At 33.3% G+C, this 15,979-nt stretch overlaps 1 non-coding gene across 1 annotated transcript; it reads left to right on the top strand.

Moving 5' to 3' along the window:
* Positions 1 to 13,711: 13,711 nt before the first annotated feature.
* On the top strand, positions 13,712 to 13,818 carry LOC128290017 (small nucleolar RNA R71). The gene has a single exon (XR_008279657.1). It is a non-coding gene; the product is annotated as a small nucleolar RNA R71 (small nucleolar RNA).
* Positions 13,819 to 15,979: the final 2,161 nt, after the last annotated feature.

Here is a 15,979-nt window from a genome sequence, read left to right as displayed (position 1 = left end):
GCCTATGCCATTCACGCGCGAGAGGAGGCTTCATCCCCAGATGTTATTACTGGTACATTCACTCTTTATGATACTAATGTAATTGCCTTGATTGATCCTAGTTCTACTCATTCTTATGTGTGTGAGACATTAGTATTCAGCAAGACTCTACCTGTTGAGTCTATTGAGTTTGTGATTAGAGTGTTAAACCCCTTGGAACGGTATGTTATGGTTGAAAAAGTGTGTAATAATTGTCCATTGATGGTTCGAGATCTGTGTTTTCCAACTGATTTGGTGTTGCTGCCATTTGATGAGTTTGAAATAATTCTAGGTATGGACTGGTTGACTTTACATGATACTGTCGTGAACTGTAAGAGAAAGACCATTGATCTTCGGAGTCAGAATGATGAGGTTATTCGGATTGAATCTAGTGATTTAAATGGTCTACCTGCAGTAATTTCTTTGATGCTAGCTCAGAAATATGTGAGAAAAGGGTGTGAAGCTTATTTTGCCTACGTGCTTGACAGTAAAGTGGTTGAAAGAAACATTGAATTAGCACCTGTTGTGTGCAAGTATCCGGATGTGTTTCCTGAAGAATTATAGGGTTTGCCACCAATTCGAGAATTAGAGTTTGGTATTAAGTTAATGCCTGGGACGACTCTGATATCCATAGCTCCGTACAGAATGGCACCTGCCGAATTAAAAGAATTGAAAGCTTAGTTGCAAGAATTTACAGATAGAGGTTTCGCGCGACCGAGTTTCTTTCCGTGGGGTGCACCTATGTTGTTTGTGAAAAACAAAGGCGAAACTATTAGAATCTGTATCGATTATAGATAGCTCAATAAAGTGACTGTAAAGAATAAGTATCCATTTCCATAGATTGACGATCTATTTGATTAACTGAAAGGGGCTACAATATTTTCAAAGATAGATTTGAGGTCAGGCTACTATCAGTTGCGAGTTAAATACTCCAATGTACCAAAAAATACTTTCAGAACGAGGTACGAAGACTATGAGTTTTTGGTTATACCTTTTGAACTTACTAATGCACCTGCTATTTTCATGTATTTGATAAATCAGATCTTCAGACCGTATCTGGGCCGATTTTTGGTTGTGTTTATAGATGACATTTTGATCTACTCTCGTGATGAAGCTGAACATGCCAGACATTTGAGACTTGTGTTGCAGACCTTGCGAGATAAGCAGTTGTATGTGAAATTCAGTAAATGTTAGTTTTGGTTAAGTGAAGTCAGTTTTCTGGGTCATGTAGTATCAGCATCAGGTATTCGAGTTGATCCAAGTAAAATTTCAACTATACTTGATTGGAAACCACCTAAGAGTCCCAGAAAGCTTTGATCTAGTGAAAGCCTTTTTGACTGAAGCTCCAGTGCTAGTTCAACTAGAATCGGGTAAAGAATTTGTTATTTATAGTGATGCATCTTTGAATGGTTTAGGCTGTGTTTTTATGCAGGAAGGCAAAGTTATAGCTTATGCCTCAAGACAGTTGAAGCCACATGGAAAGAACTATCCGACACACGACCTAGAATTGGCAGCCATTGTATTCGCATTGAAAATTTGGCGTCACTATCTGTTTGGTGAGAAATGTCATGTTTATTCTAGTCATAAAAGCCTAAAATACATGATGACTCAGAAAGATCTGAATTTGAGACAACGTCGATGGATAGTGTAACACCCCGTACCCGAGACCGTTGTCGGAAGCGACCACGAGGTGCTAACAGACACATTTCATGTATGTTCACAGTCTATTTTAAAAATTTCCAGACAGCTGGCTAACTGCATCACTGTCACCTTAAAAATCATATCTTGAGTTCCAAAACTCGAAAATCAGTTTCGTAATTTTTCCCTGAAACTAGACTCATATATCCATCCAAAAATTTTTTTATAAAATTTTTGGTCAAGCCAATTAGTACAGTTTATTAGTTAAAGTCTCCCCTGTTACAGGGTTCGACTACACTGACCTTCCTGCATTGTGACTTAGATAACTCCTTATAAAGGGATTCAATACTTATGCCATTTGTTTCTAATGAAACTAGACTCAAAAATGAATCTATACATATATGGAATGACTTCTAATTATCTCTGGTTAATTTATAATGAATTTCCAAAGTCAGATCAGGGGATCCAGAAATCGCTCTGGCCCTGTCCCACGAAAACTTGAATATCTCTTAAAATACGATTCATACGACCGTTTCGTTTCTTCCATATGGAAGTAGATTCATCAAGGTTAGATTACATAATTTATTCACTATTTAATTCCATTCCTAATATTTTTACTGATTTTTCAATTTCACACCACTGCTGCTGTCAGCGTCTGCCTTTAAGGTAGACTTTACCTATTACATAGTTTCCATGATTCAACTAACCCTTTAGCATATATAGCACAAAGTATGATCGTGATTAAGCATTCCAATGGCCAATCATTGCCAAGCATATCCACACCTCTCAATAACCATATACATACAAAATGATTATAACATTATGCTCAAATATATATATAAGCCATTTTCGCATGGCTATCCAAATTTGTACAATACCGAAAGGTACATGACCAACATCAAAAAGGGTAGTCCTATACATGCCATTTCAAAGTTCAACCAAAAGTGTACCAAAAAGGGCTTTGATAGTGTGGGAGACTTCGACTTCAATAATCCCGAGTCCGATGGTGATTTAACCAAAATCTATAAAACAGAGATTCAAAGAATGGAGTAAGCATTTAATGCTTTGTAAGTTTTGAGCAATGGAATTAGGCTCAACTGAAGTATAACATTCATATAACTAAACGGATAATTTCATATACACATATATTCTCAAAAATCAGTCCTACTTCACATTTCCAACCCTTATATTCATACATAAGGGATCAACTTAACCAAAACCGGAAGCTCCTTAATCGATTGAGCGAATACTATTTAAGAGGAATCAATTAATCCAATGCATGTACAACACATACCTCGTTGTTGAGTTTTTACCAGCGTATTAATTGAAATTATTACAGCAGATCGCTCATTCCCAAATCATGTACCTTCGGAATTTAACCGGATATAGCTACTCGCTCAAATGCCTTCGGATATAGCCCGTTAGAGTAACTCACAATTGCCTTGGGACTTAGCCCGGATTTAGTAACTCGCACAAATGCCTTGGGACTTAGCCGGATTTAGTAACTCGCACAAATGCCTTGGGACTTGCCGGAACTAGTCACTAGCGCAGATGCCTTGGGACTTAGCCGGTTATCATCCAAATATTCATACACATATCAATAAATCATGACACATCTATATTTCATTTTCATAATTGGAGTTCAAACACACGTCACGTATTAAGCGATCCCATTTTCGGCTCACTAGCCACATACAAACAGCATGGTTTAATTTGCTTTATGACACTATCTCTATGCACATACGGCTACCCGTCATACGTATAGACTAATTAACTCAACATATGATTCAAGTAGAATCATCATATCACCGCATATTTGTTATGCTCATACATCATGACTTAATCAAATCGGTAACTAAGTCTCGTTACTCGAAAACTTACCTCGAATGTTGTCGAACGATTTCGATGGCTATTCGACCACTTTTTCCTTCCCTTTATCAGATTTAGTTCCCCTTTGCTCTTGAGCTTAATTTAACAAATAAATTGATTTAATCATTTGAGCATCGAAAAGACGAACTCAAGGTACTTAGCCCATATATATACATTAGACATTAAAGTCACATACATGTGAAATCATGCATCAACTCAACATATTAACCCACACTCCCTTTTAGCCGATTGTCTAAACCAAGATAAAGGCATCAATATGCTTGCCTCTAACCAAATACATGCAACACTAATCTTCTCATATGGCCGAGTATGCATGTATATGTTGAGGCCAATTATATACTTAATACCACCCATAAATGGCATACCAATACATCATGTGCAAACATATATATATATATATATATGTGCAAGAGCCGAATCATAGGGTTGATTATAACCATTTCATATATTTTCATCATATACCCGAATGCACAAATACATTATAATAACTTCCAACTCAAATCATGTTACAAATTTATACTTCACAAGGATAAATCATTAACCAAATATAAACATATATCCGAATTCACATGTATATTTTATTTTTACATGAAGCATAGCGAATCATTTTAACCATGAGTAACATAACAAGCATAAATCATACTTATGGATATACCATGGCCGATTGCTTCATGAAGTTGCTAAAACCAACCTTTTTCAAATTCTCACACACACTCTATCATCTTCATACCTCACCAACACAACATCAAACATCCACCAAGAAGACAACACCCATGGCCGAGTATCATCTCCTCACATAGCAAAGATTTAAACCATGGGCTAGTTAGAACTCAAGCTAACAACTAAAAACATGCATGAATCTCATGGCACAACATCAAACTTACGTTAACCTAGATACAAGTATGGCGAACCTCTTCCTAATCCTCTTCCAAGCCGAACATGAAGCAAGAGCTCCTTCCTTCTTCCTTAGAACTTTCGGCCAAAAGAAATGAAAAGGATGGACACTTTTTTCTTTGTTTTCATCATATTCCTTTCATTATTTTATTACCATGCCCCTTATTTTATTTTTCCTAACATACATCACTAACATAACATGTTTGTGACATGTTTCCACCCATAGCATGGCCGGCCACTATGCTTTAATTTGGCTAATTTGACATGCAAGGACAAGCACTTTCCCACATATATTAATAGGCCACTTTAACACTTGCCTAGCATATTTCTAAATTGTCTCACATAAGTCCCTACTAATAAATTTCACATACACTAACCAAATTAAAGTATGGAACTATCACACAAGCATTAAGGCACATCATAAACACAGAATATGACCTTTAATTATTTATAAGACTCGGTTTCGTGATCCCGAAGCCACTTTCCGACTAGGGTCAATTTAGGGCTGTCACAGATAGATTGACTAAATAGGCTCATTTTGTTTCAATACGTACAGACTACTCACTGGATAAGCCTGCTGAATTGTATGTTTCTCAGATTGTGAGATTACATGGTGTGCCTATATCTATTGTTTCGGATAGAGATCTGAGGTTTACATCGCGATTTTGGAAGAAACTGCAAGATGTACTAGGTATGGAATTACATTTCAGTACCGCTTTCCATCCACAAACAGATGGCCAGTCTGAGAGAATCATTCAGATACTTGAGGATATGTTAAGATGTTGCATTCTCGAGTTTGAAGGTACGTAGGAACGATACCTACCTTTGATTGAATTTGCGTATAATAATAGCTTTCAATCGAGTATCAAAATGGCACCTTATAAAGCTTTGTATGGTCGTAAATGTCGTACACCATTATACTGGACTGAGCTCAGTGAAAATAAGATACACGGGGTCAACTTGATTAGAGAAACTGAACAGAAAGTGAAAGTAATCCGTGAAAGTCTAAAAACAGCATCAGACCGTCAGAAATCTTATGCAAATTTGAAACGCAAAAATATAAGTTTCAGATCGGAGACAAAGTTTTCTTGAAAGTCTCGTCGTGGAAGAAAATACTCAGATTTGGTCGCAAAGGCAAATTGAGTCCGAGGTTTATTGGGTCGTATGAGGTAATATAGCGTATCGGGCCAATTGCTTACAGATTATTGTTGCCACCTGAGTTAGAAAATATGCACAATGTATTCCATGTTTTGATGCTCCGTAGATATTGGTTTGATCCTTCACATGTGATTAGTCCATCTGAAATCGTGATTAAGCCCGATATGACATACGAAGATGAACCGATTTGTATTCTGGCTCACGAGATTAAAGAGTTAGGAAATAACAAGATTCCGTTAGTTAAAGTATTGTGGCATAAACACGGTGTTGAGGAAGCAATGTGGGAACCAGAGGATGCAATGAGAGAACGCTATCCGAACCTATTTACCGGTAAGATTTTCAGGGACGAAAATCCCTAATGGGGGAAAATTGTAACAGCCCGATTTAGACCCTAATCGAAACGATGGTTTTGGGACCACAAATCTGAGTTAGAAAAATATTTTAAAATTATTTTATGTGTTTATTTTGTGTGAATTTATATCTGTGAAATTTTCGTGATTTAATTTCATCGTTTAGGTGTCTGATTAAATAAAAGGACTTAATCGCGTAAAATGAAAATTTGGTGGTTTTTCTAAAAAGGGCTAAATTGTACTTGGCTTTTTAAATGGAAGCCTTAAAGTTGCAATAAGCCCAATATTAAGTGTAGTGGATGGTTAAAGACATATGTTATATGATTTTATTATTATATCATTAAGGTTATTTAAGTAAATTGGTTAATAAACTTATATATGTTAAAAATAAAGTAATCAAATTCATTTTATTTCCTTTGTTCTTCATCACCGAAACTAAACAAAAGAAAAGAAAAAGAGAAAGCTTGGTTTCGGCACTTACTCAAGCTCAATCAAGGTTTGTTTTTGTTCGATTTTTGATAATTTCTACGTTTTTTGAGATCATTGCTTAGTAATCTTCAAGACCCATGCTTTAATTTTTGATTTTGATGAGTATTTTGAGTTGTGCCATTGTTGATAGCTTGTGATTTTTGTTTTTTGAGGATGAAAAATGAAAGATATGTTTTAGATTAACATATTTTGTATTGGTGTTTTTTGATGATTTTGAGTAATTAGGACTAAATTGCAAAAATAATAAACTGAAGAACTAAAATGTGAAATTAATGAAATATATGGGCTTGTATAGATATGGGTACCATTCAGCCTAACATGGGCACTTTGAAATTTTGTGTATTTTGTGTTTGTGCAATAGGGACTAAATTGTAAAAACTGTAAATATTAGGGTAAAATAGTAATTTGCCCATTTATGTGTTTTTGGACTAAATTGAATGAAAATATGTTCGAATGAGCTTAATTTGAATAACCAAAGAAATCAGATTTGGACTGGGGAAAAACGAAAGTTGTCGACTAGCAGCCCTATCTCGTTTTACAACGTCCGAGGTAAGGTTATGAGTAAATTGACATAATTAATTTTAGTTAAAGGTAAATTATAGATGCTGAATTGAAATATATGATATTATAAATGCAATTTTCGAATATGTATAAGCTTGGTAATCTTGTACGAGCATTCGTTTCGATCAAGTTATGACGTACGAAAGCCCCGTATGAACCTTAGGAATAGTTCGGATACATATGTCATGACATAGGATTCCGGTATATGTGTGCGAGTAAGACCATGGCATCGATATGTGATTCCTATATGAGTTTACGAGTAAGACTGTGACAGCCCTATTTAAACCCTAGTCGGAAAGTGGTTTCGGGACCACAAAATCGAGTCGTGAAAATAACTGAATGTTATATTCTATGCTTATTATATGTGAAATTTCATGTGTGAAAATATCGTGTTTTAATTTCTGTCATTTGGATGTGAAATTAGTTAAAAGGACTTGTTTGAGAAATCTTGAAAATGTGATAGGCAAATGTGCAATGGCCAAATATTATATGGTTTAGTATTATGGGGGACTTGCATGTCAAATGGACCATTTTAAATGTAAATGGCCGGTTAACACATGCATGCAATCATGTGTTTTCATATCTTTATTTTAGTTGGTGGAAATTATATGTTAAATAAAGAAATAAGCATTATATTATAATGGTTTTATATTGTGAAATAATGAATTTATAATAGAAAATGGTGATAAAAATAAAGTTCCACCCATCCTTTCTTGCATTTTGCCGAAACCATAAAGAAAAGAAAAGAAAATGAAGCTAAGGCATTCGGCTATGGTGAATGTATAGATTAAGGTATGATTTCATGTTATTCTTTTGGATTTTTTTGTGGAATTGAGTTGGTTTTGAAGCTCTTAGCATGACCCATGTGCTAATTTTTGAATTTGTGATGCATGAAGCATTCAATTATGTTTCCTATATGTTAAATTGTTGATGTTTTGAAGTTATGTGATTATAAATGGTTATAGGTGAGTATGAACTAAATAAAAATTTCTATGAATGGTTAATATGGAAAACAATCTCAATTGGCTATTATAGAGTAAGGTGAAATTATGCTTAATTTTGGAAATTAATAATTTAATTGTTAATAAGTGTTTTATGGATGCCGAATGTGGACTTGAATTGGGAGGTTAATAATTTGTTGTTTATTGAGTTATATATATATACATTCGGTCATGGAGGATTTAAGATGAATTTAATTATTGTTTTAGTTGAATAATAAGATAGACATGGACAAACTCAATTAGGTAAATTTTAAGCTCTTGGATTGAATTGGGAGGATTGAAATACTCTAGGGAGTATTCAGTTAAGGTATGGGAGATAGAATGTTAAGGTAAGTTGGTTTGTGTCATTGCCAAATACACTTGATATTATGACATGGTTTAGTTAAATGCATTTGACATGAAGGGAAGTGAGTTGTCGTGTATGTGATAGTGGAAAGAGAATTGAATTTGCTTGACTATAATTAAATGAATGTCCAATTTAGGTTTGGTATGATGTTAATATGAAAGTGTTATGACAGGCTAGTCGAATTTAAGAACTATGTGCATTCAATCATGTTATTTGTTTAATTCATCAATGATGAAAGTGTCGTATGATATATGTGTTTGAAATTAATAGAATTTGGGTTATGATGAATTGATAAGATGATTGAATTAGTTTATTTGTTTAATTAAGCTCAAGATCAAAGAGAGCCAAGTTCGGATAAGGGGAAAGCGAAGGTTGTAGAGTAGGCGATTAGAGCTGTTTGTTTGACAATAAGGTAAGTTCTAAGCAATTAAGACTTAGATTACTATGTATGCCTAGAGTACACATAGCTCATGAAATGTAAATTCTATATGTGGAGAAATGTCGAATAGATAATGTATTACTGAGCCGATGGCATTGAATTGATGTGCTATTCTATTTATTTTTTTTATTTTATTTTTGTTGTACTATGTGCACGTATATGCATAAATGAAAAAGGCACTAAGTGTGCGAATTTATTAACCGAGCACTATGTGTGCGAGATCAGTTGTGGGGCACTATGTGTGCGAAATGATTAAGGTAACATGATCGTGGTAGGGTGTGAAATAGAACACTGATTACCATCATAGGTAATTAAGACTTTACGAGAACAAAGAGTACGTGTATATTTCTAAAGGTTATTGTATAATGTCTTGGAAGAAGAAATAAGAGTATGTGGTTATACGGTATCATGAATGAATAAGTTAGACATATTAGACTTAAATGGAGTTCTGTTGTGATTATTTATTAAATTGCTTTTGACTTACTGAGTATTATCTCATTGGAATTGTTTGTTCATCTTTATTTAGATTCTGGATCCATTGTGAGCTCGGGACTATCACTGAAGTCATCACACTTATCGTTATCATTTTGGTATCTTTAAAGAAGCTTTAAGTTTTAAAAAAAATGTGGCATGTATAGGATAGACAGAGATGAGTTTTGTATTTTGAATGATGTAATTATCATTTTGATGAGCCATGCGAAAATGGCACATGATATAGTTTTGTGATCTTAAAATGTTAAAATCTTGTTAACTAGCATGCGTATTTCTGATATGGATGATATGTTATATTTATATAAGCAAAGTACCTTTGTATGTTTAGTAAATCATATTAGAAATTGAAAGTGCTTCCTTAAGGTTAGTATTATGGTTTGAATATTGGTTTATGATTTTTATACTTGGTAAGCTCGGTTCATGAAGTTCTATAATAATAAGACTTACAAATGTTTTATTAGTTGAAGTACTTATTGTGAATGAATGAACCTTATACTCAATTGGATTCGGCTAAGGATAAGGTTTATACCAAATGAATAGTAAAATTTATAATTGCATGATGCTATTCTATGAGATCTTGACTTTATATATTTATATATATATGCGCATACTTTAATGTATGGCTTATTGGATTTTGGTTGTTAGATATGAATATTTGATTATATTAGGATAGAATTAATAAAATTTATAATTCCAATTTCTGCTTTATATGTATGTGAAATGTTCTAAAGTTGAGTTGTTTTCGTAATGCCTCTTGACCCTACTTTGGTGACAGTTACGAGCATAGGGGTGTTACAAAGACCCTGTCTGGGATAGTGGCATTGATATGTGGTTACATGTAAGACCACGTCTGGGACATTGGTATTGTAAGATTTATGTGATTATCTTAGTGTCCTATCCAATTCCGAATGGTTCATTGGGCAAAGGTAAATCGTGTATGGTTGTGTAATATGAGTTAAATGGCTAGGTATGAAACAACTTGATATCTACTTGAGATAAGGTAGGAAAGTACTATGAATATTTGTTGTAAATCATGTACAATGCAAATGAAGAATTCATGTGTATTTGGTATATGTATTCTGGTTGTGAATGAATAAGTTGTGTATCATTGAAATGTTACTTAATACATACATAAATGATTTGGTATATTCGGCCACATAGGTATTGATTATACATGAGATGTTATTTGATGATTCATAAGTTTGCATAAAAGAGTAAATGGATGTATGGTTTATTATGACTATTTGGTTTGGAAGTTGATTTATAATGTGTTAAATGATTATGTGTATATTCAACTTAGGTGGATAATAGTCTATGAAAATTGAATTATTTATAGAATTTGTAAGTTTGAGGTCTAGCATGGGAATGTTAATGCATTTCGTTTAGTTAATATGAGTTGATTATGATATTAAGTTCTTTATTTGCTTATGGCTTACTAAGCTAAGTTAGCATACTCCCTGTGTTCTCGTCTACCCTGTTTTATAGATTTTGGATCAAGTTACAAGCTCTGGGATCGTCAGCAAAGCTCATCACACTATCAGCTATTTTGGTACCTTTATAAGTCAAACCTGAATTATGGCATGTATAGGCTGGGATGCTTTTTGAAAATGTTGGATTTTGGTTTTGTATAAATTGAGCCATGCGAAAATGGCTTTAATGTTTTATATTTGAACTTAGCTATATTTAGCTTGGTTTGTATTTATTTTGATTATGAAATTAAGTGCTATGACTGAATGATGTTCGTGTTAGATGTTTTAGGCTTTGGAAATGGTTAATAATTTTGGGTGAGTAAAGGGTTGACTCAGCTAACATAAGCATAGAGTAAAATATATGTGTATGTGTGATTGTATTAAGATAATATGTTATATACATGATTTGGCGTAACAGGTTGTTGGCTAAATTCGAACATGATTTGAGTTTGTTTTAATGAGGTGATTACATGACATTTAAGATGTATATTTTGATTATATGTCTATTTGTGTATAATGCCATATCCCAATGAATATATATTTTGTATTATAAGTTGGTTTGAAGATTATTGCCATAATGTATATAAAACTTGGTTATAAAAAGAAATTATAGGAGATAATTATAATCAATTTGTAATTCGATAATTGCTTGTTTAAATATTTATTGAATATGACAAATTGATTTGTTATATATATATATATATATATATGTATTCCTATGGTATATATATATATATATAAAGAAGGTGTTGGATTTATAAACTTTAATTGAGTGAAGTAAAAATAGTTGCTTAATGTGTATTGGTGGAGGTTTATATTGACTTACTTTTAAATGACTTATAAAGGATGTATTAAATGACCGAATAAAATTTAAGTAGTTTGGTTGTAAAAGTGCATTTTAGCTTATTATATTTTATTATAAATGTTCGAAATGATTCAAATTTTGTTAGGGATAATCGTGTGTAAAGTTTATAATATGATGTGAAATATCCCTGACCTGTTAATGAAATGGGCAAAGACATATATGCTAATGAACATTAAATGTTTGTTTATTATTAGGTATTCAAATACTATTAAAGAGTTGAATATTTGATCTGTATATGTTTTAAGATTAACATAATCTTGACTAATATATGAAAAGTCTTATGTTATTTATATATATGAACTTGACTGGTACAATTATATGGATGTTTGAAAATGTGTTCTTTGTTTGGTAATGCCTTGTGACTCTAATCCGGCGACGGATACGGGCTAAGGGTGTTACAGATAGTGTTGAGCTTCCGTAAAGCTTTCCAAAAGAACCTATAAGGACCAAACCCCATTTCCTTCAATAACAAGTAAGAATAAGCTGACTTCAAAGTGAAGAATCCATGCGGGTTGTGAAACCACACAGTTTTATCACAATGGTCCTCACCCCCAATCGATAAGTTACAAATTTTGTCTCCCAAATCTTACCCATAGAGCTAATGAACTCTACCAATGTTCCAACATCTACAATCCTCGAGCCAAAGGTCTTTAACACTACACTCATTTGGGTTAAGCAAATTAGGATTAAGAACCCCACCATTTAAACCTTTCAATCCCCAATTGTTGATCCGAATGTTGATACAATTACCACTCCCAACCTACCAACCAAACCCATCCTTAAGAGCATCCGCCGTAGTTGCAATGCTATACGAAGTGAAAGAAGCTTTGTCAACTCTTTTGGGATGAAAGATATCACCTTCGAGAAAGTATTTTGAACTTAGCACTTTATAACATAAGGTTTCTTTGTAGTTTATTAGCCTCCACACTTGACGCCCAAGAATAGCCAAATTGAACAACTGAATATCCCTAATGCTGAGACTTCCCATACCCTTAGGGTCACACTAGTTCTTCCAAGGAAGCATCATCCAAAATTTGCCCTTCTCCTTGCCCGACCACCACATTCTACTAATCTTTGCTTATATGTCTTCAGTCACACCTTTGGGAGCCAAAACAACTGACAATGCATACATTGGAATAGATTGAAGAACAACTTTTATGAAGACTTCTTTACCACTAAAGGATAGTAGCCTTTTTTTCCAACTATTTATTCTATAAGACAACCTATTAGTGATCTCTTGGAAAGCCAAAGTTTTCTTCTTACCTACTGAAAGAGGAAGATCAAGGTAGTTGTCTAATTTTTCCACGACCTTTATACCAAGTAAATCACCAAAAATTTATCTTTGCCCTCTAGAAGTGTTAAGACAAAAAAGAACCATCGACTTTTCAAAATTTATCTCTTGACCTGAAGCATTAGAAAAAACCTTTAGAATGTTTACAAGACCCTCAACATCACTTTTTTTTTATTTCTCATAAAGAAGAGGGCATCGTTGGCAAAAAGATGGTGATTTATCCTAGGGCCATTTATAATGGCTCGGATCCCTCTTAAAATATTATTGCCTTTTGCATGAATAAACATCCTCCAAAATGCTTCTATACAAAATAAGAACAAATAAGGGGAGAGGGGGTTCCCTTGATGGAGTCCCCTCTCGAGAATAATATCATCCAAACAAAATATTATTGCATTTAATAATATATCTTACAGAACAAATGCAACACATTATTTTATCAATCTACTTGTGAATAAAGCCCATATTCTTCATGACAATCTCAATAAAATTCCATTCTACACGATCGTATGCGTTGAAGTTAAAATAAACTTCCTTGATGGTCTCTTCAATGTTTTAGTCATATTAGTTAGGGATGATACCTAAGCTGTTAAGGAAGTGATCGTATCAAGCTCCATAGCTTCAACAATTCTTCTGCCAGTACCCACTCTTGTAGTTGGATATTAATAATCATTGTTAGCTATCCTTTCCGGAATTTCATATGCCTCATTGTATGATTTATCTAACAAAGTCCCATTAGCAGATGCATCAACTACCATTTGTGTATGTGCATTCAGTCCATTATAAAACATTTTCATTTGTGTCCAATGTTGGAAATCATGCATCAGGCATTTTCTAATCAATTCCTTGAATCGCTCCCGAGCTTTATACAATGTCTCATCATCAAATTGCTTAAAAGATATAATATCATTCCTTAATTTGACATTCATGTTTGAAGGATTGTATCACAACAAAAACATTTAACAAAGCTCATTCCAAGATGCCACCGTTCCTGACAGCAAAGCATTCAACCATGCTCTGGCATGATCTTGCAATGAGTAAAGAAATAGCTTAAGTCTTAGGGCATGTTCAGGAACGCCCTACTGCCTGAATGAATCATAGACATCCAAAAAGAGTCTTAAATGTAGTCACGGATCTTCAATAGATAATCCACTAAACTATTCTACTTTAAACTCAAAATGTTGAGCTTGAATATGTGGCGTGACAATCCCTGGATTCAAATCATCCAAGATTGGCACTACATGGGTCTGTCTTTATCATTTATCACACGAGGAATATCAACATCCCTACCATTCAGATGTAACAAATCTTCTCTGTCTGGATCATTTCCAATCCTTGCCATCTCTCACAATTCTTTTCTCCTTCTTTTCAAGGTTCTCTCTATTTCAGGATTAAAATAATACTCTTTATTCTCAGAAATACCTCTACTCATAAACTAGCAATAAACCTAAAAAAAAAACAACTAAGTAAGCTAAAACTAACAAAATTAAATAGATAATAACAAACAAAAATTCACCAATTTGTCGATCCCCAACAATGACGCCAAAAACATATCACGTATGAATATATAATGCTAATGTGTAAGAATACACGTCGAACCAAGTAATAAAGTGATAAGTGAGATCATCTCCACATGAATCAGAATAGGTAAAAATATGATTGAGTTATTACTATAAACTATACTAATTAAGTTTATTGAAAAATAAACAGAATAATGATTTGAAGTGAAGTACTAATATATGAAATAAAAAAAATCAAATAATAAATAAAATGTTGTGGCAATTCTATAAGACAAAGTTGAGAGGATTGATGCTGTTAAATGGGAAGGGTGGAATCACCTGGATTATATCTTAATAACATAATAATATCATGGCAAAATCTTGACCAAATTACTGTTAGAAGTATAACTACTGCATTCTGCTTCTTTCGAGAGCTAGAATTAAAGCTATAATTCTAAATCTTTGTACATCTACAAGTCTCAAGAACAATACCTCACAATTTTCTTCCTTACTAAGTACAAATCACAACTCTATGTCTAGAATGCTACAAGTATTCGCTCGAGTACTCACTCGTATCTGTAACAGTCCGTTTAGACCCTAGTTGGAGTAGTGGTTTCGGGGCCACAAATTTGTGTCAGAAAAACATTTTAAATATTATTTTTTATGATTAAAATATGTGAATTGACATGTATGAAAGTTTCGTGTGAAAATTTGATCATTTGTGTGCTTAATTAGCATAAAGGACCTAATCGCGTAAAATATAAAAGTGGCCTTCTAATTGATAAAGTGCCTATTTGATATCTCTTTGTAAATAAAAGGTCCTTATGTTGCAATTGGACCATTAACAAGGTTAATGGACATTAATGACCTTCCATTAAATGATTATTATAAGTTAAGTAAAATAAAAACATGAAATTGGCCATTAATTTATCCATGTTGCCAAAATCATCAAAAGAAAAAGAAAGAAATACAAGCTAGGGTTTGGCTTTGATTTTCATTGATTGAGGTATGAGTTTTGTTCTGTTTTCAATAGTTTCTACATTTTTTTGATCGCTGCTTAGTAATCTATCAAGCCCATGTCTCAATTTTTGATTTTTTTTTTGATGATTTTGAGTTATGCTATTGTTGATAATGTGAGCTTTATGAATTTTGATGATAGTAAGTGAAAGATATGTTTTGGGTCAACATATTTGTATTTGAATTTTTGATGAATTTGAGTAATTTGGACTAAATTGTGAAATTTGTAAATTGAGGGACTAAAATGTGAAATAAATGAAACATATGAGCTTATATGAATACTATATGAATTCAGCTTAACATGGGTATATGCAACTTTTGGGTATTTTGTGATTTTTGTGATTAGGGATTAAATTGTCAAAATATGAAAATATGAGGGTTAATTTGTAAAAAGCCCTAAATGTGTGTTTGTGGATTTATTTGAATGATTTGGTGAATAAAAGAGTTAAATTTGAATTTATATAGATCAAGAACAAATCAAAACAGAATTAGATCGGGGAAAGTCGAAAGTCGTCAAGTTGCCGATTCTGTCTATCCGAATCCGTACGAAGTAAGTCTATATAGA

The sequence above is a fragment of the Gossypium arboreum genome, chromosome 2 (assembly GCF_025698485.1).
Source record: "Gossypium arboreum isolate Shixiya-1 chromosome 2, ASM2569848v2, whole genome shotgun sequence".
Classification (NCBI taxonomy): Eukaryota; Viridiplantae; Streptophyta; class Magnoliopsida; order Malvales; family Malvaceae; genus Gossypium; species Gossypium arboreum.
Note: the sequence above shows the minus strand (reverse complement) of the source record. Positions and strands in the feature narration are given on the sequence as shown.